Source organism: Aquarana catesbeiana, linkage group LG07 (genome assembly GCF_042186555.1).
Source record: "Aquarana catesbeiana isolate 2022-GZ linkage group LG07, ASM4218655v1, whole genome shotgun sequence".
In the NCBI taxonomy this organism is placed as follows: domain Eukaryota; kingdom Metazoa; phylum Chordata; class Amphibia; order Anura; family Ranidae; genus Aquarana; species Aquarana catesbeiana.
Window position 1 is genome coordinate 102,085,342 of NC_133330.1, and position 26,245 is coordinate 102,111,586.

Here is a 26,245-nt window from a genome sequence, read left to right on the forward strand (position 1 = left end):
CCCTGGATTGACAGAGTCTCAATATTAGATCCCCACAATAACATCTTGGTGGGTGACATCATGAAGGGCTGAACCTACTCCATGGATTTACAGAGACTCAATGATAGATCCCCACAATAACATCTCGGTGGGTGACATTATGAATGGCTGTCAAGCCCTGAACCTACTCTCTGCATTTACAGAGACTCAATGATAGATAATCACGACAACATCTTGGTGGGTGAAATTATGACGGGCTGTCAAACCCTGAACCTACTTTCTGCATTTACAGAGACTCAATGATAGATCCAGAGGATAACATCTTGTTGGGTGACATTATGAGGGGCTGTAAAGCCCTGAACCTACTCTCTGCATTTTCAGAGACTCAATGATAGATCCCCACGATAACATCTCAGAGGGAGATCTCTACAATTCCCTCTCGGTGGGTGACATTATGGTGGGCTGTAAAGTCCTGAAATCACTCCTTGGATTTACAGAGTCTTAATGATAGATCCCCACTATAACATCTTGGTGGGTGACATAATGAAGGGCTGTCAAGCCCTGAACTTACTCCATGGATTTACAGACACTCAATGATAGATCCCCACAATAACATCTCGGTGGGTGACATTATGAAGGGCTGTCAAGCCCTGAACCTACTCTCTGCATTTACAGAGACTCAATGATAGATCCCCATGATAATATCTCAGTGGGAGACCTTATGAAGGGATGTCAAGCCCTGAACCTACTCTCTGCATTTACAGAGACTCAATGATAGATCCCCACTATAACATCTCGGTGGGTGAAATCATAACAGGCTGTAAAGCCCTGAACCTACTCTCTGCATTTACAGAGTCTCAATGATAGACCCCTATGATAACATCTCGGTGGGTGATATTATGAAGGGCTGTCAGAGACTCAATGATAGATCCCGACGCTAAAATCTCGGTTGGTGACATTATGATGGGTTGTAAAGCCCTGAACTTACTCTCTGCATTTACAGAGTCTCAATGATAGATCCCCACAATAACATCTTGCTGGGTGACATTATAATGGGCTGTCAAGCCCTGAACCTACTCTCTGCATTTACAGAGGCTCAATGATAGATCCCCACGATAACATCTCGGTGGGTGACATTATGAAGGGCTGTCAAGCACTGAACTTACTCTTTGCATTTACAGAGACTCAATGATAGATCCCCACAATAACATCTTGGTGGGTGACATTATGAAGGGCTGTCAAGCCCTGAACCTACTCTCTGCATTTACAGAGACTCAATGATAGATCCCCAGGATAACATCTCGGTGGGTGACATTATGAAGGGCTGTCAAGCCCTGAACCTACTCCATGGAGTTACAGAGTCTCAAAAATAGATCCCAACGATAACATCTCAGAGGGAGACCCCTACAATTCCCTCTCGGTGGGTGACATTATGGTGGGCTGTGTAAAGCCCTGAAATCACTCCCTAGATTTACAGAGTCCCAATGATAGATCCCCACAATAACATGTTGGTGGGTGACATTATGAAGGGCTGTCAAGCCCTGAAACTACTCTCTTGCATTTACAGAGACTCAATGATAGATCCCCACAATAACATCTCGGTGGGTGACATTATGAAGGGCTGTCAAGCCCTGAACCTACTCTCTGCTTTTACAGAGACTCAATGATAGATCCCCACAATAACATCTCAGAGGGAGATCCCTACAATTCCCTCACGGTGGGTGACATTTTGGTGGGCTGTAAAGCCCTGAAATCACTCCCTGGATTGACAGAGTCTCAATATTAGATCCCCACAATAACATCTTGGTGGGTGACATCATGAAGGCCTGTCAAGCCCTGAACCTACTCCATGGATTTACAGAGATTCAATGATAGATCCCCACAATAACATCTCGGTGGGTGACATTATGAATGGCTGTCAAGCCCTGAACCTACTCTCTGCATTTACAGAGACTCAATAATAGAGCCCCACGATAACATCTCGGTGGGTGACATTATGAAGGGCTGTAAAGACCTGAACCTACTCTCTGCATTTACAGAGTCTCAATCATAGATCCCCACGACAACATCTTGGTGGGTGACATTATAAAGGGCTGTCAAGCCCTGAACCTACTCTCTGCATTTACAGAGACTCAATGATAGATCCCCACAATAACATCTCAGAGGGAGACCCCTACAATTCCCACTCGGTGGGTGACATTATGGTGGGCTGTGTAAAGCCCTGAAATCACTCCCTAGATTTACAGAGTCTCAATGATAGATCCCCACAATAACATTTCGGTGGGTGACATGATGAAGGGCTGTCAAGCCTTGAACCTACTCTCTTGCATTTACAGAGACTCAATGATAGATCCCCACAATAACATCTCCGTAGGTGACATTATGAAGGGCTGTCAAGCCCTGAACCTACTCTCTGCGTTTACAGAGACTCAATGATAGATCCCCACGATAACATCTCAGAGGGAAATCCCTACAATTCCCTCACGGTGGGTAATATTATGGTGGGCTGTAAAGACAGAGAGTCTCAATAATAGATCCCCACAATAACATCTCGGTGGGTGACATTACGAATGGCTGTCAAGCCCTGAACCTACTCTCTGCGTTTACAGAGACTCAATGATAGAGCCCCACAATAACATCTCAGAGGGAGATCCCTACAATTCCCTCACGGTGGGTGACATTTTGGTGGGCTGTAAAGCCCTGAAATCACTCCCTGGATTGACAGAGTCTCAATATTAGATCCCCACAATAACATCTTGGTGGGTGACATTATGAAGGGCTGTCAAGCCCTGAACCTACTCCATGGATTTACAGAGACTTAATGATAGATCCCCACAATAACATCTCGGTGGGTGACATTATGAATGGCTGTCAAGCCCTGAACCTACTCTCTGCATTTACAGAGACTCAATAATAGAGCCCCACGATAACATCTCGGTGGGTGACATTATGAAGGGCTGTAAAGACCTGAACCTACTCTCTGCATTTACAGAGTCTCAATCATAGATCCCCACGACAACATCTTGGTGGGTGACATTATAAAGGGCTGTCAAGCCCTGAACCTACTCTCTGCATTTACAGAGACTCAATGATAGATCCCCACAATAACATCTCAGAGGGAGACCCCTACAATTCCCACTCGGTGGGTGACATTATGGTGGGCTGTGTAAAGCCCTGAAATCACTCCCTAGATTTACAGAGTCTCAATGATAGATCCCCACAATAACATTTCGGTGGGTGACATGATGAAGGGCTGTCAAGCCTTGAACCTACTCTCTTGCATTTACAGAGACTCAATGATAGATCCCCACAATAACATCTCCGTAGGTGACATTATGAAGGGCTGTCAAGCCCTGAACCTACTCTCTGCGTTTACAGAGACTCAATGATAGATCCCCACGATAACATCTCAGAGGGAAATCCCTACAATTCCCTCACGGTGGGTAATATTATGGTGGGCTGTAAAGACAGAGAGTCTCAATAATAGATCCCCACAATAACATCTCGGTGGGTGACATTACGAATGGCTGTCAAGCCCTGAACCTACTCTCTGCGTTTACAGAGACTCAATGATAGAGCCCCACAATAACATCTCAGAGGGAGATCCCTACAATTCCCTCACGGTGGGTGACATTTTGGTGGGCTGTAAAGCCCTGAAATCACTCCCTGGATTGACAGAGTCTCAATATTAGATCCCCACAATAACATCTTGGTGGGTGACATTATGAAGGGCTGTCAAGCCCTGAACCTACTCCATGGATTTACAGAGACTTAATGATAGATCCCCACAATAACATCTCGGTGGGTGACATTATGAATGGCTGTCAAGCCCTGAACCTACTCTCTGCATTTACAGAGACTCAATAATAGAGCCCCACGATAACATCTCGGTGGGTGACATTATGAAGGGCTGTAAAGACCTGAACCTACTCTCTGCATTTACAGAGTCTCAATCATAGATCCCCACGACAACATCTTGGTGGGTGACATTATAAAGGGCTGTCAAGCCCTGAACCTACTCTCTGCATTTACAGAGACTCAATGATAGATCCCCACAATAACATCTCAGAGGGAGACCCCTACAATTCCCACTCGGTGGGTGACATTATGGTGGGCTGTGTAAAGCCCTGAAATCACTCCCTAGATTTACAGAGTCTCAATGATAGATCCCCACAATAACATTTCGGTGGGTGACATGATGAAGGGCTGTCAAGCCTTGAACCTACTCTCTTGCATTTACAGAGACTCAATGATAGATCCCCACAATAACATCTCGGTAGGTGACATTATGAAGGGCTGTCAAGCCCTGAACCTACTCTCTGCGTTTACAGAGACTCAATGATAGATCCCCACGATAACATCTCAGAGGGAAATCCCTACAATTCCCTCACGGTGGGTAATATTATGGTGGGCTGTAAAGACAGAGAGTCTCAATAATAGATCCCCACAATAACATCTCGGTGGGTGACATTACGAATGGCTGTCAAGCCCTGAACCTACTCTCTGCGTTTACAGAGACTCAATGATAGAGCCCCACAATAACATCTCAGAGGGAGATCCCTACAATTCCCTCACAGTGGGTGACATTTTGGTGGGCTGTAAAGCCCTGAAATCACTCCCTGGATTGACAGAGTCTCAATATTAGATCCCCACAATAACATCTCGGTGGGTGACATTATGAAGGGCTGTCAAGCCCTGAACCTACTCCATGGATTTACAGAGACTCAATGATAGATCCCCACAATAACATCTCAGTGGGTGACATTATGAATGGCTGTCCACCCCTGAACCTACTCTCTGCATTTACAGAGACTCAATGATAGATCCCCACAATAACATCTCGGTGGGTGACATTATGAAGGGCTGTAAAGACCTGAACCTACTCTCTGCATTTACAGAGTCTCAATCATAGATCCCCACGACAACATCTTGGTGGGTGACATTATAAAGGGCTGTCAAGCCCTGAACCTACTCTCTGCATTTACAGAGGCTCAATGATAGATCCCCACGATAACATCTCGGTGGGTGACATTATGAAGGGCTGTCAAGCTCTGAACTTACTCTCTGCATTTACAGAGACTCAATGATAGATCCCCACGATAACATCTCGGTGGGTGACATTATGAAGGGCTGTCAAGCCCTGAACCTACTCTCTGCATTTACAGAGACTCAATGAAAGATCCCCAGGATGACATCTCGGTGGGTGATATTATGAAGGGCTGTTAAGCCCTGAACCTACTCCATGGAGTTACAGAGTCTCAAAAATAGATCCCAACGATAACATCTCAGAGGGAGACCCCTACAATTCCCTCTCGGTGGGTTACATTATGGTGGGCTGTATAAAGCCCTGAAATCACTCCCTAGATTTACAGAGTCCCAATGATAGATCCCCACAATAACATGTTGGTGGGTGACATTATGAAGGGCTGTGAAGCCCTGAAACTACTCTCTTGCATTTACAGAGACTCAATGATAGATCCCCACAATAACATCTCAGACGGAGACCCCTACAATTCCCACTCGGTGGGTGACATTATGGTGGGCTGTGTAAAGCCCTGAAATCACTCCCTAGTAGGGATGAGCCAAACACCCCCCGGTTCGGTTCGCACCAGAACCTGCAAACGGACCGAAAATTCGCACGAACGTTAGAACCCCATTGACGTCTATGGGACTCGAACGTTCAAAATCAAAAGTGCTCATTTTAAAGGCTAATTTGCATGGTATTGTCCTAAAAAGGGTTTGGGGACCTGGGTCCTGCCCCAGGGGACATGTATCAATGCAAAAAAAACTTTCAAAAACAGCCGTTTTTTCGGGAGCAGTGATTTTAATGATGCTTAAAGTTAAAAAAAAAAGTGAAATATTCCTTTAAATATCGTACCTGGGGGGTGTCTATAGTTTGCCTGTAAAGTGGCGCGTGTTTCCCGTGCTTAGAACAGTCCCTGCACAAAATGTCATTTTTAAAGGAAAAAAGTCATTTAAAACTGCTTGCGGCTTTAATGTAATGTTGGGTCCTGGCAATATGGATGAAAATCAGTGAGACAAACAGCATGCGTACCCCCCAGTCCTTTACCAAGCTCTTTGGGTCTTGTATGGATATTAAGGGGAACCCCGCACCTAAATTAAAAAAAGGAAAGGCGTGGGGCCACCAGGCCCTATATACTCTGAACAGCAGTATACAGGCGGTGCAAACAAGACAGGGACTGTAGATTTGTTGTTAAGTAGAATCTGTTTGTAATTTTGAACTGGTACATTTTTAACGTGTTTAGCTCCAGCCAAAAAATCTATTTTAAGCTTTTTGGAAAACATAGGGAAGGGTTATCACCCCTGTGACATTTGTTTTGCTGTCTGTGATTTCACCTCATTTTTTTTCCCAATGACAAATGTTTTTTGAAAATTTGTTTTTTTTTGTGAAACAAGGATTGGTGATAAAGCATCAGTGGAAAGGAGAAACGTTTTTCCCATATTAACTCTTACAGGAGAGAATTTCCCTTCCTGGGGGTAGATTTCATCTCACTTCCTGTTGTCTCCTTCCGTTTGCAAGTAGGAGTCGTTTGTAAGTTGGATGTTTGAAAGTAGGGGCCTGCCCTATATACTCAGCAGAAATTTGAGCCTTAGGTGTTGTTGTGGCCACAACACTGTAAGCCCTCACAGGGCCCTGCTGTGAAATATTAGATCAAGAATTGTAATTACATCCCCCTGTTGAACAGGGGTTGAAAATTGGGCCTTAGGCACTGGTGCCACAACACTGCAACCCCTCACAGATACTCTAGTTGGAATGCAGGAATGAGCCCTGCTGCAAAGTATTGCATCAAAAATTGTAATTACACGCCCCTGTTAAACAGGGGCTGAAAATTTGGGTCTTAGGCACTGGTGCTGGTGCCACAACACTGCAACCCCTCACAGATACTCTAGTTGGTATGCAGAAACGAGCCCTGCTGCAAAGTATTGCATCAAAAATTGTAATTACACGCCCCTGTTAAACAGGGGCTGAAAAATGGGCCTTAGGCACTGGTGGTGGCGCCCAGAACCAAAAATGTTCTTACAAGCTTTCAGCGTGATCATTGAGGAGGAAGAGGATAATCACTCAGGATAGTCACTCAGCATCAGCAGTCTTTGAAGGGATCTGATATCTTAAAAAAAATTATTCGGTTACATCAGCATCAGGTGCTTGGTAGCTGGTGATGATCCAAGACTGATTCATTTTTATGAAGGTCAGTCGATCGACCGAGTCGGTGGACAGATGCACCCTGTGATCGGTTACAAAGCCTCCAGCAGCACTGAATGTGCGTTCCGAAAGAACGCTGGATGCAGGACAGGCCAGTAGCTCAATTGCATACTGTGCAAGCTCTGGCCAGTGATCCATCCTCAAGACCCAGTAACCCAGAGGATTTTCGGTGGAAAAGGTGTCCAAGTCAGATCTTGCACCTAGGTATTCCTGCACCATGTAAAACAGACGCTGGCGATGGTTGCTGGAACCGATCATACCTTGGGGCTGCGGACCAAAAAATTGTTTGAACGCATCGGTCAGACGGCCACCTTCTCCACCGCTCCTTCTTTGACTGACCGAAGCCTCAGCAACACGTTGTCCAGAAACAGGAGTTTGTAACCTCCCAGTCTCTGGGAATGCGTTGCACAGACCTTTCTGCAAGGCCTCCCGAAGATGTTTCATCCTCTGCTCCCTCTGCGATGGCAAGATAAGGTCCGCAACCTTACCCTTGTAACGTGGATCAAGGAGGGTTGCCAGCCAGTATTGGTCCTTCTCCTTGATACCACGAATACGAGGATTCTTACGCAGGCTTTGCAGGATCAGGGAGGCCATGCAGCGTAGGTTTGCTGAGGCATTCGGTCCGGAGTCCTCTGGCTCACTAAGGACGACATGGTCCACAGCCACCTCCTCCCAGCTACATACAAGTCCATGTGTTTCTTGGGACTGATCCCTTAAAGACTGCTGCTGATGCTGAGTGCCAGGCTCCACCTCCATACTGACACAATCCTCCTCCTCGTCCTCGTCCTCTTCCTGTGTGATCGGCGGGCACGCAGGAACACTGTCTGGATAAAGGGGGCCTTGAGAGCTAAGGAAGTCCTCCTCTTCCTGCCTCTGTTCTGCCTCAAGTGCCCTGTCCATTATTCCACGCAGCGTGTGCTCCAACAGGTGGACAAGGGGGACAGTGTCACTGATGCATGCACTGTCACTGCTCACCATCCTCGTAGCCTCCTCAAATGGTGACAGGACAGTGCATGCATCCTTGATCATGGTCCACTGGCGTGGGGGAAAAAAAAACAAGCTCCCCTGACCCTGTCCTGGTGCCATAGTCACACAGGTACTCATTGATGGCCCTCTGCTGCGTGTGCAGCCGCTGCAGCATGGCCAACGTTGAGTTCCACCTGGTGGGCATGTCACAGATTAGGCGGTTCTTGGGCAGGTTAAACTCCTTTTGGAGGTATGCCAGCCGAGCACTGGCATTATATGACCGGCGGAAATGCACACAGGCTTTCCTGGCTTGCCTCAGGACATCCTGTAAGCCCGGGTACCTGCCCAAGAACCACTGCACCACCAAGTTAAGGACGTGAGCCAAACAGGGCACATGGGTCATTTGTCCCTGTCGGAGGGCAGAGAGGAGGTTGGTGCCATTGTCGCAAACCACCATTCCTGCCTTAAGTTGGCGTGGCGTCAACCACCTCTGAACCTGCCCCTGCAGAGCTGACAGAACCTCTGCCCCAGTAGGCCCCTGTCCCCCAAGCACACCAGCTCAAGCACCGCATGGCATCTTTTGGCCTGCATACTTGCGTAGCCCCTTGAACGGCTACAGAGCACCGCTGGTTCCGAGGACAAAGCACAGGAAGAGGCCATGGAGGAAGAAGAAGAGGAGGGGGTGGAGGAGAGAGGTGTGTCACAATCATTAGTAGTGGCATTTTGGAGGCATGGTGGCGGAACAACCTCCAACACTACTGCACCTTGTCCTGCATCCTTCCCAGCTGCCAGCAGAGTCACCCAATGCGCGGTGAAACTTAGGTAATGTCCCTGTCCATGCCCGCTGGACCATGAGTCAGCGGTAATATGCACCTTACCGCTGACCGCCCTGTCCAGCGAGGCCAAGACATTGCCTTCCACATACCGGTAGAGAGCCGGAATCGCCTTCTGTGAGAAAAAGTGGCATTTGGGTACCTGCCACTGAGGAACCGCACATTCCACAAACTCACGAAAGGGGACAGAGTCTACCAACTGAAAAGGCAGCAGTTGAAATGCTAGCAATTTTGCCAAGCTAGCATTCAACCGCTGGGCATGTGAATGGCTGGGAGCGAACTTCTTTCGGCGGTGCAGCAGCTGGGGCAGGGAAATTTGCCTGGTACAATCTGACGTCGATGTACTGAAAGCAGATTGCCCACAAGTACTTGGCTGTGACACACCTAATTCTACACCTTCATTCCTCTCAGTGCAGGTCTCAGAGAGGACTGAAGGTATAGTGGGGTTGGAGATCTCAGCTGATGAGGAGCAAGGAGAGGTCCTCTTTGTTCTTTGGTGTGGGTCAACGAACTGCATGGCAGGTCAACATATGTCTGGTCAAGCATGTGGTGCCCAAGCGGGAGATGTTTTGGCCACGCGAGATACGCTTGAGACATATGTTGCAAATAGCAGCGGTGCGATTTGATGCACTTGTCTCAAAAAAGGCCCACACCAAAGAACTTTTTGAATAACGTGCAGAGACTGCAGCGCCCTGCACATGCGGAGCTTTGGGGTGTGATGCAGTCAGTGTGCTGCCCTTAGGCTGGCCCCTGGAGGGCATCCTGCCTCGTTGGTGATGTGCCGCCTCCTCCTCCTCCTCCTCTCTCCTATGAGGCACCCACGTTGAGTCAGTGACCTCATCATCCCCTCCCTCCTCATCACTGGAGCAAACCTGGCAGTATGCTGCAGCAGGGGGAGCATTAATGCCAGATTGCTGTCCTTCTTGGGCACCCCCTCTGTCCGTGCTCACGTTACTGCCTTCATCTAGCTCAGTATCATCATCAGAGCCTTCCAAACGCTGGGCATCCTCCTGGAGCATGTACCCAACACTGTGGTCAAACAGTTCGAGGGACTCCTCAGGAGGACATGGTGGGGCTAGGGAAGGAGTCACTGATGACATTGAGCCAAGAAAAGAAGAGGCCGGGTTGGCAGCTGCTTTGCCAGACAAAGTACCCTGAGCATGGGTGAGAGATGATGAGGAGGATGAGGACGGCTTGGTCATCCACTCGACCAAGTCTTCCGCATGTTGCGGCTCAACACGGCCAGCTGCCGAAAAAAAGGCCAAGCGTGTCCCACGGCCACATGCTGATGAGGATGCACCGTCTCCACGACCAGCACTGTTGCCTCTAGACACAGAGCCTGCTTGCCCTCTTTTATTGGCTTGTGACTGTCTGCCTCTACTTTTTGGCCTTCCAGACATACTAATGGCCTGTAGCTGCACTAAGCTGGGAAATATATATATATATATATATATATATATATATATATATATATATATATGTACTGATACTGCAGCTAGCAAAATCAACTGCATGCCTGTAGTATGAGAACACCACCAACCTTCTACAGGTAGCTTTAGCTGAACACTGTGCAGAGCTCGCAAAAAACTAACTTGTAGCTTATTTCGCTGCCTGCGGTAGTGATAGGATCAGGAAAACACCACCAACCTTCTACAGGTAGCTTTAGGTGAACACTGTGCAGAGCTCGCCAAAAAATAACATGTAGCTTATTTAGCTGCCTACGGTAGTGATAGGATCAGGAAAACACCACCAACCTTCTACAGGTAGCTTTAGGTGAACACTGTGCAGAGCTCGCAGTACACTAACTTGTAGCTTATTTAGCTGCCTGCGGTAGTGATAGGATCAGGAAAACACCACCAACCTTCTACAGGTAGCTTTAGGTGAACACTGTGCAGAGCTCGCACTACACTAACTTGTAGCTTATTTAGCTGCCTGTGGTAGTGATAGGATCAGGAAAACACCACCAACCTTCTACAGGTAGCTTTAGGTGAACACTGTGCAGAGCTAGCCAAAAAATAATTGTAGCTTATTTAGCTGCCTGCAGTAGTGATAGGATCAGGAAAACACCACCAACCTTCTACAGGTAGCTTTAGCTGAACACTGTGCAGAGCTCGCAAAAAAATAACTTGTAGGTTTAGCTGAACACTGTGAAGAGGACGCACTACACTAACTTGTAGCTTTAGCTGAACACTGTGCAGAGGTCGCACTACACTAACTTGTAGTTTTAGCTGAACACTATGAGGAGGACGCACTACACTAACTTGTAGCTTTATCAGAACACTGTGCAGAGGTCGCACTACACTAACTTGTAGTCTTAGCTGAACACTGTGCAGAGGACGCACTACACTAACGTTTAAATAATGTAGCTGCCTGCGGTAGTGATAGGATCAGGAAAACACCACCAACCTTCTACAGGTAGCTTTAGCTTGAACACTGTGCAGAGGTCGCCCTACACTAACTTGTAGTTTTCGCTGAACACTGTGAGGAGGACACAATATATCAACTTGTAGCTTTAGCTGAACACCGTGAGGAGGACGCACTACCCTAACTTGTAGCTTTAGCTGAACACTGTGCAGAGGTCACACTAAACTAACTTGTATCTTTAGCTGAACACGGTGAGGAGGACGCACTACACTAACTTGTAGCTTTAGCTGAACACTGTGCAGAGGTCTCACTACACTAACTTGTAGTTTTAGCTGAACACTGTGAGGAGGACGCACTACACTAACTTGTAGCTTTAGCTGAACACTGTGCAGAGGTCGCACTACACTAACTTGTAGTTTTCGCTGAACACTGTGAAGAGGACACACTACACCAACTTGTAGCTTTAGCTGAACACTGTGAGGAGGAAGCACTACCCTAACTTGTAGCTTTAGCTGAACACTGCGCAGAAGTCTCACTACTCTAACTTGTAGTTTTAGCTGAACACTGTGAGGAGGACGCACTACACTAACTTGTAGCTTTAGCTGAACACTGTGCAGAGGTCGCACTACACTAACTTGTAGTTTTAGCTGAACACTGTGAGGAGGACGCACTACCCTAACTTGTAGCTTTAGCTGAACACTGTGCAGAGGTCACACTAAACTAACTTGTAGCTTTAGCTGAACACTGTGAGGAGGACGCACTACCCTAACTTGTAGCTTTAGCTGAACACTGTGCGCTACACTAACTTATAGTTTTAGCTGAACAATGTGAGGAGGATGCACTACACTAACTGTAAATAGTCTAGCTGCCTGACTGTGGTACTAATAGGATCAAAAGAACACCAGCAATTTTCTTCAGGTAGCTGTAAATACTGTAACAAGACAAGCCTGCCTGTCAGTAGGAAGATAAGAGGAACGGATCTAGCTAAACTGAATACAGTGTATATATATATATATATATATATATATATATATATATATATATATATATATACAACACCTGGGATGCATATATATACACAATACACTTTAAGTGCAGCTAACTCACTGACTGTCCTGCCTAATCTAGCTAACTCAAATGAAATGACACTGTCTCTCTGTCTATCTAAGCACGCCGGAACACACTACACAGGGCCGCCGTGCAGGCGGCCTTATATAGTGTGGGGCGTGTTCTAAACCCCCTGAGCCATAATTGGCCAAAGCCACCCTGGCTTTGGCCAATTACAGCTCTCTCTACCGACGGTGCTGCGATTGGCCAAGCATGCGGGTCATAGTGCATGCTTGGCCAATCATCAGCTAGCAATGCACTGCGATGCCGCAGTGAATTATGGGCCGTGACGTGCCGCACAAATTTGGCGCGAACGGCCCATATCGTTCGCAATTCGACGAATGATCGAACAGCCGATGTTCGAGTCGAACATGGATTCGACTCGAACACGAAGCTCAACCCTAGTTGGGAGATGTTTTCCTTTCACACCAAAATTTCCCTTTTTTTGCAGCAGGGCTCTTTTTTTTTCCTTCTTTTCACATCTTTTGTGTCTGTAGCTTAATCTGTTCAATGGTACTTCAAACCTTCTTTCTGGTTTACATATATATCCCTCTGTTATGTTTTTACCTTGTTAGGCACTTGTTGGTTTGCCCGTTTGAGGGTGTCCTTGTGTACCCTGATTTGCCGCTCCCACTGGGAAAACATCATCCTCAGCCACCTACTACTTGTGTTCTGGGAATCTTCCAAAATCCTTTAAAAGTATAAAATGCCTTTATGCTTTCATCTGTTGAATATTGCCATGCGATTTTAACCTTTCATCTGAGGCGTGAGGGACCATCTATCCGAATAATGCTGTGCAACACTGTCTAGGAATATATGTCTTGTGAGTACTTTGATCCATTTTTGCAAATATCTCCTCTTTGATCCATTTTTCCACCATTGCTGAAATGAATCGCTATATTTATATAAATTGATTTATAACTAACTATAGTAAGATTTGCTACCTATGTACTCATTTGTACATCCCCTTTTTTCAATAGAATGTTACCAGCATGCTTCCATCTAACCCCTGAAGAAGGAAATGAATACAGAGTTTGTTTAGCCTTCTGGCTTTTCTCTGTTTCTGAAACATGTTGGGACTTGTTGTGACCACCATACTCAATCGACTTCCTGTCTAGTAATGTTGTGTGCTCTCAACATCCAATTAGCTGCTGATTTCTATTGTACATGTATTTCAATTTCATGATTTTAGATGTTTATTGTATATTCTATTCTATTTTGTATATGTTTATCCAATAAAATTTACACTTTTGTATACAACTTCTATGATTCTATTGCCAATATCCTGCCCACTCTTTTACCCACACTATCCCCTTGTGGTACCCTCTTCCTTTTTTGTAGTCTCTTAAACTCTTCCAGAGACACATCAGGGTTTCCCCGGGAGGGTTCAGAGCACCTTCCTTAGCAGCTCTATCTGCCAAGGCATTCCTATCATCCCCCAAAGTCAACCTCACGCGGCAGGTTGAAAGCAACGAATAACCTGTTTCACCGGCTTCCCCGAACTAGTCAGAAGAAACCCTCTTTCTTTCCAGATGGGACCGAAGTCATGAGCTATCCCAAAAGCATACCTGCGATCTGTATAGATATTGATGCTTTGACCCTCTTGGGTCTCACAAGCTCTTGCCAGTGCCCACAGCTCAGCTTCCTGTGCAGACAAGTGGGAACTCAATGAACCCTTTTTTACAATTTCACCGACTGTGGTCACTGCATAACCTGTGTGTGGCTTACCATCTGGGGTGTAATACCTGGAGCCATCGACAAAAAGGTTCTTAGCATCTGGGATGGGAGCCTCCTTGACCGGACTGATGGTTGCTGACTCAAGTTCCATCAAAGAAAGACAGTCATGGTGATCCTGTTGAAAGACAGTCATGGTGAACATGTTGTCCTACTAGGTCACAAACTTGGTTAGAATTAGAGAGGTTATTATTGTTAGTTTGAAAATTGTAATTTTCACCATTATTTCCCTCCTTTTCTTCCTCAATACAAACAGGAAGAAGAGACGCAGGGTTATGGTTATGGTGCATTGTTTTATGGTTAAATTAGTAGGGGTTAGGAGAGCCACCTCGTACTTTGTCAGTCTAGCTGCAGATAGATGTTTTGTCTGGACTTGATTTAGAATCTCCTGCACCGAGTGGGGAGTGTAGAGGGTCAATGGGTAGTCCAAGACTATGTCACCTACTTTCTGTAGCAAAACAGCGCAGGTGGCCACAGCTCATACACAATCTGGTGAGCCTCGAATTACTGGATCTAGGGCAGTCGATAGGTACATGATGGGTCAGTACCTGGACCCATGTAGTTGGGTCAGTACTCCAGTGGCATGGCCTTTGCTTTCATAGCAGAAAAGGTAGAAAGGGAGGTCGTAGTTTGGCAGACCTAAAGCAGGTGCTTTGGAATGTTCTTGGATCAAGTCCTGCAGGGTTGACCAGTTGTCATCAGTTAATTGAAAGGATGTTTGGGATGGAAGTTCGTAAAGGGGTCCTAATGTGGATGAGATGTTAGGGACTCAGTCTCTACAGTAATTGATAAGGCCAAGAATGGTGCGCTTTTTGGGGTTTCGGGAAGTCTTTCAGTGCCTGGATTCTCTGGGTTGACAAGTGTCAAGTACCCTGAGATATACAATGTCCTAAAAAGGCCTTCTCCATGCAAACCTGTAATTTCTCCTTGCTAGCTTTATTCCCAGTGGACGCCAGATGGTTAAAGCAATGAGACAGTATGCTGATAACAAACATCCCTTGAGATGCAGCAAAGCAACAAGTCATTAACATACTGTAACAGCACCAACTCAGGATTCGTTGGGGTCCATTGATCCAACGCTATTTTAAGTTTGCAACTGTACTCCAAGGGACTAGTGACAGACCCTTGAACGAGACGTGTCCGAATCAGTTGTTGACCCTGGAATGAGAAAGCAAAAAGGTACTGGCACTGGAGGTCCAGTGGTACAGAGAAAAATGCATTAGTTAGAACAATGACATTGAAGAAAATTGGGTTTGTTGGTATAGAGGCCAACAAGGTGTGTGGGTTGGGCACCAGAGGGGCATCGCTGATAATGATTTTATTTATAGCCCTTAAGTCATGTACTAAACTAAATACTGCTTCCTGACCTTTGACAGATTTCTTAGCCATTGGGAACAAAGGAGTGTTACAAGGTGATTTGGTTGGTGTGAGAACTTTTATCAGCAGATATCGGTCTATTTGGATTTTGAGACTATCCATCTGACCACACTCATACGGTATTGTGGTAATTGGGGCTAAAAGCTCTCTGGTCTGATATTCACTGTGGTTGGCGGAACTGGCAGAAGACCCACACAATACTTGTCGATCACCCAAAGTTTGGGAACCACTTCCGGGAATAGCTAGCCGCAGATGCCCGCCCACTCACGTTGCGACTCGCGCATGCGCAGTAGGGAACTGGGCAGTTAAGCCGCAACGCTTCACTTCCCGATTGCCTGACCGAGGATGGCGGCGGGGGCAGCCGAGAACCGAGCGATTGCTCGTCATCTGCTGCCGACATCGCGGGCACCCTGGATAGGTAAGTGTCAATTTATTAAAAGTCAGCAGCTGCAGTATTTGAAGCTGATGGCTTTTAATAATTTTTTTTTAAGGTGGAGCTCCTCTTTAATGACTGTCTGTATTTCTGACAAAATATTAGCTCCCAATTGATTGATGGGAACATTATCCGTTACCAGTACAGACTTAATGACCTCTGTGTGTTGCCCCAACCTACAATGGAGAGGTTTTGTTGTTCGTAAGGACACTGTCTGACCTGTGAGACCTATGGTTGGGGTGGTTTCTCCTGAAAAGGGAACCTTGGCTTTAATATCTTTAGTTCTTAAAACTGTGCGGGCAGCACTAGTATCGATGTGGTATGGTAGAGGATATTTACGTTCTTCGACATACAGATTGATATGGGCAGATACCGGTTTGCCAACGACCTATGATGAGTCATAGTCCTTTCCAGCTATCCCTACAACTTGAGTTGTTGGGTCCTCTAGGATAAACTGCCACTTACCCCGAGGTCTAGCTGGTTCGTTATTGCAATAATTTTTTATATGGCCTTCTTTCCACAAATAAAACAAACTACAGGTCTCTTTTGATGTATCTCATTTTTGACCTATTTGCTGGTTCAGTGTAGGAGGTTTGTGCTACAAAGATTTTAGATGTCTTCTCCTGCTTTTTCCGGTCCACATCCCTCTCTAGCAGAGAGTGGATAGAATGTCAGATATGGTCATCTCATTAAATTCGGGCCTGGCCAATAGTAACCTGTCCCAAACTTTTGAATGGATTCCCTCTAGAAATTTGGCCCTTAGCATAAGATGGATGACAGTCGGCTTATGGTCTCTAGGTGATTCTAGTGCTGCTTGTTTCAGGCAATGCCAAAAAACAACACATTCCTCTCCAGGATTCTGACTTAATTTCATTACATCCATGGTAGAGGTTGCACCACAGAGTTCCGGAAGCTTTCCCAGAAGACCCTGGCAAAATTCCTTACCCCCAGAAGTGGTGTGTGGTGATGTTGCAGAAGACATGATAATATCTGCCATCTCATCCCCCATTTTGGCGCAGTCTGTCCTGCTCATGCCATAACTAAATTGGTTCTGACTCAATATTCTTGCGAAGCCCCGCGGATTCGTCCTATAGTCTGGCAGTTCGATTAGAATGCTCCTGATTTCTGATGCCGTAAAAGGGACATGCCATACTATCCTTTCCATTGGGGGCCTGACTCCATTCTCATTGGGGGGGCCCTCATATTGCTGCACCCGGACTGGGAAAGTCCCAAGGTCAGGGTTTGATGTATATTGAGGAGGTGGTTGCAACGGTGGGTTTGTGTGAACCGTTGTGAGGGTTGTGAGAGAGAGGGGGGGGGGGGGGCAAAGAGTTATGAGTGAGGTTAGGTTTGGAGCTCCAGGATAAAGAGTTTTAGGAGGAGGAGATGCAGAGGTAGCAACAGTAGGAGGTTGGGAAGAAACAATAGTTGAAGAACCAGCAGCCAAAGACCTAGCTGATGTTTCTTGGCATAGTGTAGTGAGCCCAGAGAGGGCTTCCTCTGCTTCCCTTACTGGATCACCGGATTCGGCTATCCCCTCTGGCCAAGTATACATTATGCAATTTTTTCGAACTGAAATTGCCTTCTGTATACCCTTCTCACTCACCATTTTAGATTTCTGAAGCCATAACTTCTAAGGTCTTTTTAGTCTGGAGTCTCATTTTGAACTCAGTGATGAGTTTTTCCCATCTCCAGAGTATCAAAAGTACCTTCCAAAGGAATACACCATGCTGTACCCTCTGACCATGTATGCCAACTTCTAAGGGGTCTAATGGCTTTAGCCCCATACCCAGATTTCATGTACTGTGTAGCTGTCTGACTGAGAGGCCTGGTTTCCCTTGCTACCATGTACTGCCCGTTGCCCATGACGATTCTAATCGTTTTTGGTGGACTCTTCGTAGAGAGACCCATTGCCAGTGGTGGACCATCCATTAGGGCGCCCCTCTCTCCTTGCCACCCTCTATATGCAATGGATAGATTCATGCATATCATGAATCTATCCATGGCCACCCCCTATTCATGTGTCCGGCCCCTTTCAGGGTACTGGGCACATGAGTTACAGCAGCCAGGTTTTTTTTTAAGCACCTGATTAGAGCCAGAGGCTCTAATAGGCTTCAAAATGGGGTGGGCTCAGGTCACAGAGGCTGCGTCCGGAGCCCACCCAGGTGCGTTGCAACAGCGAATGAATATTTGCTATTGCAACACTGAACCTCCTCCTGGCCAATGGGGAAGCAGGTATGAAACCCGTTTCCCGATTGGCCAAAATGTCAGGTGATCCTATTGGATGCCTAGCGCCGGGAGGAGCAGAGAGGAGACGCACCGTGGAAGCTGCTCCAGGAGAGGACCAGTGCCAGTTTCGCTCCACCGGTGGCCCAGGGGGGATGTGTGCCGCCCCCCCAAAGAAAAACCCCCCCAACCATCACTGCCTCTTGTGCTTTACCTTCGGAGCGGTTATTGTTTGCGTCTTTATCACTATAACCGGCCACCCGACTTCTGACTATTTTGCACAGCCTTACCCGTCTGCTAGAAAACGACTCCTCACATTATATCTCTATATAAACGTGTTCGCCAGACAACTACACAATCTGATGAAATCCTCCACTACACAAAACAATATTATGGCTTCTTTCTAGGGCTGTTACAATTTTTTTTTAAATCAATTAATCGACTAATTTCGATTAATTATAACGCACATACAGATCCAACTACTTTTAGCTGATTTAGCACCGTTGTTATGGCAACGGCCGAAGCCGGACATAGCAGGGCATGGCTAGGACGTCACACGTCATAAACTCAGCCTCACCGTGCCCATAATCTCAGCCTTACTGTGCCCATAATGCAGTCTCAATGTACCCATAATCACAGACTTACCATGCCCATAATCGCAGCCTCGCCATTCCCATAATGCAGTCTCACCGTGCCCATAATCGCAGCCTCACTGTGCCTATAATCACAGCCTCACCATGCCCATAATCGCAGCCTCTGCCCCAGGGCAGGCAGCCTACCGATCCAAAAAATTTTGATCGATCAAAAAAATTAACGATTAATCGAGGAATTAATCGTTAATTTCCTCAGCCCTACTCCTTTCTATCTATACCACAATACAGTATCTCACTAGAACAGGGATGCCTTCTACCATCTACTTATGAAATTACTCCACTCAAAACTAAAATACTCGACACAACACTGACATCAATTACACACTGAAAGCATACAGTTACCTATACCAAACACTCAAAGCATGCCCAAACACCTATACCTCTTGATCCTTTGGTGTGCTTGTTAGACGCAATTGATGCTGAAATACAAAAGGTATCTATTTTATAGTGACTTGGTTATTGTACCTGGCTAGAAAGCTGATCGCCTGATTTTGGGTGGCTGCCACTGTGCCTATTGAAGCACAATGGGATGCCTATGTTAATTCCCTTTTACCCACAGAAGAATTAGCTTACCGTCATCAAAAAGCGGTAAACAAATGCAATTTCATTTGGCAGAATTGTCTTGACAACCCAAGCCTTGCCCCACCAAAACTAGTGGTGGATAGGTTATTACAATTTTAAACCCACCAAGAGTTACAATGGTTAAGCCTGGGTTTGGGAATTTCTACGTTTTATATCCGAGGGTAGACAAAATAAGCTGTCCTGAGTAATTTTCCCTCAATAAACTCAGGCTATTTTTGTTTTGTTTTGTGTTTTACCTTTTTAAAGTTTTTATTCTTATTTTTTTACAAAAAAAAAAAAAATTTGTATATGCTACGTATATGTTGTGACAGTTTGTACCTCATTATCTACCTTATGTAAAATGCTCGTATTATTGGTTGTCATGTATATCCTTTATTCCTGCAATGTACAGTCACTTTTTCTTTTTTTTTCCTTGCCAATAAAAAAAGTTTGGATTCGAAACACTCAAAGCATACAATTACCTATAACAAACATTTTAGGTTGTATTGATTAGGACCTAGAGGACTTTAGGTTATAGGTTATAGGAAGCTATAGGTTACCTTCCTAATCAATAGACCTAATTACAATGACAAAATGAAAATCCTGCCATAATACAGAAAGAGAGAGTGAAAAACAAAAGGTTATATTGCTAAGCAGAATTTACCTGATGCAGCAGACAGAGAATCGAGACCCTGACCCCAGACCAGCAAAAAATTTCCAAAAACTTGGAGCATGTTTGTCTTACCATAGGCTGGCCTTTTGTTGGTCTGGTTCTGGATCCCTTTTCCCCCTTGAGGTCCGCTAGTTTAAGAAGTTCTGTTGGCTCCTAAACAATGGCTTGCCAAAACTGTTGTGGAAATAATGAGCTTTGCCTATAAGCAAATAATTCTGATGCACTTATAAGCACAATTACAGCTCTTTCGTGAGCAGACTGAAAGAATAGAGCCCCAGGCCTAGTTCCTGTGAGAGCAGGGGTTGTTATCCAAGAATGAGAGTAAAGAGTATTCAATTCAATGTGCAAAGAGTACTCAGTATCACATATGTATACAGGTGGATAAACCCCTCTGAGGTAGCCCTCAATGAATTCCCTAAGGGGCGGAATGTCCGACAGAAAAAGTCCGACGGGAGCTTTTCATCGTATATTCCGATCGTGTGTATGCCTCATCTGACTTTTTACGTCGAAAATTCTGACGGACCTAGAAAGAGAACATGTTCTAAATATTTCCGACGGAACCAATTCCTATCGGGAAAACCACTCGTTTGTATGCTGTTCCGACGTACCAAAAACGACGCATGCTCTGAAGCAAGTACGAGACGGAAGCTATTGGCTACTGGCTATTGAACTTCCTTTTTCTAGTCCCGTCGTACGTATTGTACGTCACCGCGTTCTTGACGGTCGGACTCCTTCAGAGTTTATTCCAACAGGAAAACCGGTCATGTGTACAGGGCAAAAGAAAATAAATTGCAGTGCTGAAGAGAACTGTAGCCACTCAAGACTCTCTGGAGCAAAAAGTTAAGCAACAGATCTGTTATTTTACTTATGGCTCAGAAGGGAACAGCTTTAAAGAGGTAAATATAAATTGTGACACTTAAGCGCTGATATGAATATTGTCAAAAGAAACAAAAATTCAGCTGCAACTATTCAAGTGTGCTCTTGAATCAGACTATAACTAATTAATTAATAGTGTGCTAGAACCTATGCAAATAGTGAATCGCAGTGATAAAAATATGTCCTCATATAATTGATTGTCCATAATATTCATATTACCACCAATCTTCATAAAAAAATATATAATGTAATAAAGATTGAAAAAATGAAAAAAAGTGCAGACAGAAATTCACCACCACCTTAGTGTGTACTGCCTGCTTACCTTCCTGAAGTTTTCTGACACAAAAGGTTCTTATGGTAATCGGCCTGTGTATGTTCCGATCCTGGGACACAGTGCAAGCCCTTTTCCTTAATGATCTCTCAAAACAATTTATTATAACATCATTGCACAAGATTGCTAATACAATGGCTGTTTCTTCTAAATGCAAAATAAACACTCACATTTGCTCTAAAATAAATACTGCGTATTTTACGATCAGTGTAGCGAACTTAGCTTCCCTCCCCAGTACACATCCAGCGTGTTCAGCAAACACACACTCGGACGCGACGTCACCGGCTCCACCCAACGCGTTGCATCACAGGTCACGTGACTTTCTCAAGAGAAATAAAGCCATGTGACGAACGTAGCGGGTTATAAGCCACAACTTGTGAACGGGTTGCCATGGCGACTTGGGAATCATTAACTCATCATACCGTCAATCGCATATATAGATAAAATATACTGCTAAACGGGTACATTTATACAATAAAAAACGTTGTAATTTTTTTAATACATTTTAAATCTTGTTTAAAAAAAAACCTATAAAGACAGAGATATACGGTGTAATAGAGCAGGCTCCATCTAGTGGTCAATATTGAAACTGACAAAACTGACAAAATAAAAATAAAATAATACCATAGAGAGTATTTACCAGGGAATTATTAATAATTGAAAAACAGCCATTATTAATTGAAAATTAAAACAATTTAAATCAAAATCAATGTTCAATCCAGATGGCGAGAGAGTCCCAAGCTCAAAAATCCATCTGGATTCACATTTTCTCAATTCTCTGACCCTATTGCTCCCCCTCCAATGGGGTTTATATTTATCAATTGTCCATAACTTGAGCCTTGTAGGGTTTTTATTATGGCATTGTTTTCCACGTTTTGTTTTTCATACATAATGCAAAGAACATGAACATTGCAATATATATACTACTTCCGTTCTGCATGAAATAAAATCTTTTAGAGAGTATTCTTTTTTTTATTGGAAATAAATTTATTACATTTTTGACCATTTTGGTTGGTATTCCTACGTGCATAGCATCTTTTGAAAGGAAAAAACTCTTTCCACTGGAAAAAGGTACATTCTTGTGATTTTACTGGTGGATCTGGGACATTTTTTGCTATCAGGTCCCTTAAAGTAGGTGCCTTCCTGTATATGAAACAAGGTTTTTCTGCTAGGATTGTCCGTAATTGTCTATCTGCTCTAGCAGAAAAACCTTGCCTGGCCACCAGCCAGGGCTACATCTACTGTATACTTATTAAAATACCTAAAATATGAAAGAGCAAGCTTTTATAAGTCATATAAAAACGACTAAAACGTTTAACTCTTATTTGGCCTTAATACCCTGCCTCAGCTGCCTTTGAAATCACCTACTCATCTGTCCCTACTCTACCTAGATATTTACTGTGCAGACTGAACATCTTATTTTTCAATACATATATACAAGGGGTTCACCCTGGGACTTTGAGCGTGGTGAATATGGTTAGTCAAGAAACATGTCATGAAAGTAAAATAATGTAGATTTATTACAATTGCTGCGCATCTGAAACACAACAGCAATACCTACAGGCCGATAAAATATGCATATAATGTGAACATGAGACAATCCACGTACATGGTAAAACAATATGTACCAATGTACAAACATGAGAGAAATTTGCAAGCATGAGTAGTACCCAACGACGTTTCGCGAGACCACGCTCGCTCTTCAAGGCTAAATGCTTTGCTAAATCAATAGGCTGGACCTCGCCATCAGTCACTCACTCCACCGGCGGCGGCAGCAACAAACACCCAGCACAGGAGCTGAGGAAGCGGAGCAAAAGGTAACCCCAACGGGGGAACAACCGGAGCACCGAAATGGCCTTGATAGATACAAATATAAGTGTCCCTAGAAGTCTCCCCTTGTCCATGATCATAAACTGGGTGTGATGTGATACCATCCCATCGTGGAAGTGCAGCTGGTGTGTGTAAACTCATGATGTTTTCACAGAATTAGGGATGGAGGTGATGTTGGGGTAAAACCAGACCTTGGATCATTTATGTATCTTAATTTTCAAAACCTACAGTGTCGGGTCCTGCTGCTCTGTTTGAACAGATGCCTCAACCTCCCTTCCTTCCTATAGAAAGTTCAAAGTTTAACAGGACAACTGGAAGATGGATATTTCATTGGAATGAAAGACGTTTGTGGCATGCTTGTGTGGAAACATCAGCGCCAAACAAGATGCACCACAGAGATGTCAGTAGAACAAGCACAGGGGAGTGTGTTGCTCTCAAGGACTGCTTGAGATGGGCATATGAGCATACAGGGCAAAGAAAGAAGCCAATTTCAATGGTTTACACAGAGATAACTCTACTACCAGCAAGCAAACAGAGTAGTGGAGGATGGTGGCGGGGATGCCTATGCAGTTGGCTTATTATTATTTTCTTTCTTTTGTATATGCCTGTATGCTGTACCCAGGTTTACAACAGCACATCTAATGCATAAGTACAGTATCGTACAGCCAGTCACGTCAATGACAGGCTGTACACTGCACCAGGGCAGCTTGGGCAGAGTATGTATGATGGCAGTTAAAGGGTTTAGCTGGTCCATGTGCAAGAGCCCTTACCAGTGATTAGGGATGAGCTTCGTGTTCGAGCCGAACCCATGTTCGACTCGAACATCGTCTATTCGGTCGTTTGCCGAATTGTGAATGATATGGGCCGTTCGCGCCAAATTCGGGTGGCGCGGCATGGCCCATAATTCACTGCAGCATCGCAGTGCATTGCTGGCTGATGATTGGCCAAGCATGCACTATGATCCGCATGCTTGGCCAATCACAGCGCTGTCTGTACAGAGAGCGGTAATTGGCCAAAGCCAGGGTGGCTTTGGCCAATAATGGCTCAGAGGATTTAGTACACGCCCCACACTATATAAGGCCGCCTGCACGGCGGCCCTGTGTAGTGTGTTCCGGCATTGAGAGACAGAGAGACAGTGTCATTTGTTTTAAGTTAGATTAGGCAGGACAGTCAGTCAGTTAGCTGCACTTATATTATATATAATATACACTGTATTCAGTTTAGCTAGATCTTTTCTTGTTATTCTCTTCCTACTGACAGGCAGGCAGGTGTTGTTACAGTATTTACAGCTACCTGAAGAAAATTGCTGGTGTTCTTCTGATCCTATTAGTACCACAGTCAGGCAGCTACAGTATTTACAGTTAGTGTAGTGCGTCCTCTGCAAAGTGTTCAGCTAAAGCTACCTGTAGAAGATTGGTGGTGTTTTTCTGATCCTATCACTACCGCAGGCAGCTACATTATTTACAAGTTAGTGTAGTGCGACCTCTGCACAGTGTTTAGCTAAAGCTACAAGTTAGTGTAGTGGGACCTCTGCACAGTGTTCAGCTAAAGCTACAAGTTAGTGTAGTGCGACTTCTGCACAGTGTTTAGCTAAAGCTACAAGTTAGTGTAGTGCGACCTCTGCACAGTGTTCAGCTAAAGCTACAAGTTAGTTTAGTGCGACCTCTGCACAGTGTTCAAGCTAAAGCTACCTGTAGAAGGTTGGTGGTGTTTTCCTGATCCTATCACTACCGCAGGCAGCTACATTATTTAAACATTAGTGTAGTGCGTCCTCTGCACAGTGTTCAGCTAAAGCTACGAGTTAGTGTAGTGTGACCTCTGCACAGTGTTCAGCTAAAGCTACAAGTTAGTGTAGTGCGACCTCTGCACAGTGTTCAGCTAAAGCTACAAGTTAGTGTAGTGCAACCTCTGCACAGTGTTCAGCTAAAGCTACCTATAGAAGATTGGTGGTGTTTTCTGATCCTATCACTACCGCAGGCAGGTACCGCAGGTAACGTTATTTACACGTTAGTGTAGTGCGACCTCTGCACAGTGTTCAGCTAAAGCTACCTGTAGAAGGTTGGTGGTTTCCTGATCCTATCACTACCGCAGGCAGCTACATTATTTACAAGTTAGTGTAGTGCGACCTCTGCACAGTGTTCAGCTAAAGCTACAAGTTAGTGTAGTGTCACCTCTGCACAGTGTTCAGCTAAAGCTACAAGTTAGTGTAGTGCGACCTCTGCACAGTGTTCAGCTAAAGCTACAAGTTAGTGTAGTGCGACCTCTGCACAGTGTTCAAGCTAAAGCTACCTGTAGAAGGTTGGTGGTGTTTTCCTGATCCTATCACTACCGCAGGCAGCTACATTATTTAAACGTTAGTGTAGTGCGTCCTCTGCACAGTGTTCAGCTAAAGCTACGAGTTAGTGTAGTGCAACCTCTGCACAGTGTTCAGCTAAAGCTACAAGTTAGTGTAGTGCGACCTCTCCACAGTGTTCAGCTAAAGCTACAAGTTAGTGTAGTGCGACCTCTGCACAGTGTTCAGCTAAAGCTACAAGTCAGTGTAGTGCAACCTCTGCACAGTGTTCAGCTAAAGCTACAAGTTAGTGTAGTGCGACCTCTGCACAGTGTTCAAGCTAAAGCTACCTGGCTGTAGAAGGTTGGTGGTGTTTTCCTGATCCTATCACTACCGCAGGCAGCTACATTATTTAAACGTTAGTGTAGTGCGTCCTCTGCTGTTAGGTACCTGGTAGTTGAGCCCGACTGGTAGAAGGAGACCTCTCTTAAACGCTGGTTCAGGAGCCACTGGAAGTGGGAACAGTGGTCTCCTGAGCACAGTGGGTAGGAGGACCTGATGCAGGTTCCTGTGGTAGCAAACACTGGAACTGGGAAGACGTCCCTCTGAGATGGCTGAGCTGCGGATGCAGGTAGGCTGAAGTGGATCAGCAGGCAGAAAGGTGGATGATTTGGCAGCAGCAGAACCTGGAGCTTGGCAGAGCAGGCTGGAAGCAGCGTCACAGAACACAGGCAAAGCAGAGTCAGACAGTCCATTTGGCAGGAGATCAGGCACGTATTTAGCAGGAGGGATAATCCAAGAATAG